This window comes from Lathyrus oleraceus, chromosome 3, assembly GCF_024323335.1.
Source record: "Lathyrus oleraceus cultivar Zhongwan6 chromosome 3, CAAS_Psat_ZW6_1.0, whole genome shotgun sequence".
Taxonomy (NCBI): Eukaryota; Viridiplantae; Streptophyta; class Magnoliopsida; order Fabales; family Fabaceae; genus Lathyrus; species Lathyrus oleraceus.
In genome coordinates, this window is record NC_066581.1 from 76,949,028 (window position 1) to 76,952,841 (window position 3,814).

A 3,814-nucleotide genomic window follows, 5' to 3' on the forward strand; every position below is an offset into this window, starting at 1 on the left:
ACATGCAATGGCTAAGAAATTGTTGAGAGCGGGTTATTACTGGATGACCATGGAATCAGATTGCTTCAAATATGCTCGGAAGTGTCATAAATGCCAGATTTATGCTGATAAGGTGCATGTACCGCCGAATCCTCTGAATGTGATGTCTTCGCCGTGGCCGTTTGCTATGTGGGGCATTGACATGATTGGAAAGATTGAGCCGACTGCTTCCAATGGGCATCGCTTCATCCTTGTTGCCATCGACTATTTCACCAAGTGGGTCGAAGCAGCGTCGTTCGCGAATGTCACCAGACATGTGGTTGCCCGTTTCATCAAGAAAGAGATCATTTGTCGCTATGGGATTCCCGAAAGAATCATTATTGATAATGGTTCTAATCTCAACAACAAAATGATGAAGGAGTTGTGTCAGAACTTCAACATTCAGCATCACAATTCTTCCCCTTACCGCCCTAAGATGAACGACGCTGTTGAGGCGGCAAATAAGAACATAAAGAAGATTGTGCAGAAGATGGTCGTCACGTACAGAGATTGGCATGAGATGCTACCCTTCGCCTTGCATGGGTACCGTACTTCAATACGTACGTCGATTGGGGCAACCCCTTACTCCCTGGTGTATGGTATGGAGGCAGTCCTACCTGTTGAAGTGGAGATTCCTTCGCTAAGAGTCCTGTTGGATGTCAAGTTAGACGAAGCTGAATGGATTCGGACAAGGTTCAATGAGTTGAGTCTTATCGAAGAGAAGCGAATGGCAGCCATTTGTCATGGGCAGTTGTATCAGAGTCGGATGAAGAGAGCCTTTGATCAGAAAGTGCGTCCTCGTTGTTTCCAAGTCGAAGATTTAGTGTTGAAAAGGATCCTTCCTCCTCAGACAGATCACAGGGGCAAGTGGACTCCTAACTATGATGGACCGTATATTGTCACCAAGGTTTTTGACGGTGGGGCCTTAATGCTTGCAACTATGGATGGTGAAAACTTCACTTCCCCTGTGAACTCAGACGCAGTTAAAAAATACTTCGCATAAAATAGACCCGCTGGACAGTAAAAAGAATAGTCCAGGCAAAAATGGGCATCCCGACGAACCAAGAAAATGAAAAGGTTCGGGCAAAAATTAGGGATTAAAAATGAAAAGATCGTACACCCGGTAAGTTGAAAACCTGAAAAGGCAACTTAGGCAAAAATGGGTATCCCGGTGGATTGAAAACCCGAAAAGGGCGATCCAGGCAAAAGTTAGGGATTAAGCGAATGACTGCGTTCTGAGTTAGTTCTGAATCTCATCTCATGTCAATGACTGGAAATTTTCGAAAGGTAGGAAACAGTTCAATCACCTTTTCAGAAGGCTGATCATCTGGAGGATCTTGAAGACGAGCAAGTCATAGCAGAATTGGAACCCAATAGAAATCCATTTCACATTGCCATTAGATTAATTTCTGTTTTTATCTTTTGTGCGATTACCTCTTTCAAGGGATTGCTTCCTGATGTAAATGCCTATTCAGAGGCCATTCAATCAATAAAATCATGTTATTCAGTATATCTCTGTTTTCATTTTCATTTTACTGTTTTGTTTGCAAAAATGACGTCCGAATTTTTGATAAACATTGCATCGTGACACATAAGGGCTTTACAGGTACATGCTTAATAAACATTTAAAATTGCTGTAAATTTTAAGTGCTTTGGATCGTCTATTCAGAACAGATACCCTCGGGGCATTTCCTTAAAATCCCCTGCAGATGATCGTGAATATCTTCCCCAGTGAAGTCGCCAACAGACGAATCCGGTGTCTTATCCCTGCAGAGCTGATCAGAGTGTTGGATTCTTCAATCCCCAGCAGGTTCTCACCATTGTACTTCCCCAAGCGTTTGTTTCAGGACATACACTCCCCAGTAGAGTTGACAGTGCCAGACTATATGTCCCCAGCGGAGTTGACAGTGCCAGACTGTATCTTCCCCGCAGAAGTGGCTGCTCCTTAGAGTTCGAGGCCAGATCGATAATCCCAATGCCAGATCCATAGTTTCTTTCCTCGAAGCAGAACCTCGGTACCGTATCAGTGTTTGCTTCCCCTGCTGAGTCATCTCTCGCGAATCGTGGTTGCCAGAACCACTATCGCTTTCCCCAACAGCAAGTTTTCAGTGCCATTCTCTCCCCAGTCAGAGCCTCGGCATTTCGTCATTGCTAGAACACCGTGTGGCGGGTCATTTCCCCACAGAATTCTTTGCGCTGTGCATCTCCAACAGCCTTGCCAGGGTTCAGAAGATGGTGATCATTTCCCCAGCAGATCCCCTTGCCTCAGCTTGGCATTCTACCCAGCATTTCGCATCCATGCATGTAGAATCATATTGCATTGCATTCTCCCAAATCACGTAGCATTTCCATTTTCATGGAGCATTACGCCATTAAAAAATTCAAACATACGCATGTAAGCATAAAACATTCTCGGTATCCCAAGTGATAAGCTAGAAGTTGTTTCCAGTACTCAGACTGAAGATTGTTCATGACCCACCTTGGTTATCCCCAGCAAGTGTCATCGGCCCATGCGTCGCCTTTATTATCATTCCCTATTTCTGCCGATGATGACGGGCATGAAGTTTTTCCGGTATCCAGACCGAAGTGGCATTCAGGCCAGGTTTCCGGTATCCAGACCGAAGTGGCATTCAGGCCAGGTTTCCGGTATCCAGACCGAAGTGGCATTCAGGCCAGGTGTTCCGATATTCAGATCGAAGTGGCATTCAGGCCAGGTGTTCCGATATTCAGATCGAAGTGGCGTTCAGGCCAGTTTTCCGATATTCAGATCGAAGTGGCGTTCAGGCCAGTGTTCCGATATTCAGATCGAAGTGGCGTTCAGGCCAGTTTTCCGATATTCAGATCGAAGTGGCATTCAGGCCAATGTTCCGGTATCCAGACCGAAGTGGCATTCAGGCCAGTTTTCCGATATTCAGATCGAAGTGGCGTTCAGGCCAGTTTTCCGATATTCAGATCGAAGTGGCATTCAGGCCAATTTTTGATATCCAGATCGAACTGGCATTCAGGCCAGCCTCTCGGTGTTCAGACCGATATTAATAATCTCATGTCTCCCGATGTTCAGATCGAAGTCATTTCCATTATTCAGACTGATGAGCGGCATTCAGGCCATGGTTATTTCTGTGTTACCATTTATTTTGGTATCCAGTTAAACATTCTTTTTTGATATTCAGACTGACTCTCACCGTGTCAGACGGATTCTTCTTTCAAGACCACCTCTTTGCCGATTCTGACAGGCATTGTTACTTCACTTCACTTCAGTGCAAATTTTTGGGCTTTTATTGTATTCAATCCCTTGATACCTCGAAAGTACGAAAGCCGCTGCTATCTTCTTTCCGGGTCTCTAGTTGATTGAATAGGGGCAGCTGTAACACCCCAAAATTTGCCCTCCTCATTCATGCATTCATTTTTTAGGTCATTTAGCATTTCATACCACATTGCATCATGTCAATCGGAATTAGCTCCAAGAAGCTCGTACATCATCCAGACACTTTATGGGTTTTTTTTCAAATGATCAGTCAACACAAGGAAAAGACCTGAGGTACTACCAACAGGGCCAGATGAGGCCTATTCACCGTACAAATCGTCAGGCTGGAAGAAGCAAGAATCTGCTGCTGAGCTGTCATGCTCGCTAGGCGAGCAGATGCTTCGCCTAGCGAAGAGTATTGTCATGCTCGCTAGGCGAGCAGATCCTTCGCTAGGCGAAGGGCGCGCATTTCAGAAATATCAGAAAAATTTTGGGCTTGAGCTGTCCTCATTCAAAGCCCACAAGCTGCTAAATTTGGCCTATAAATACCAG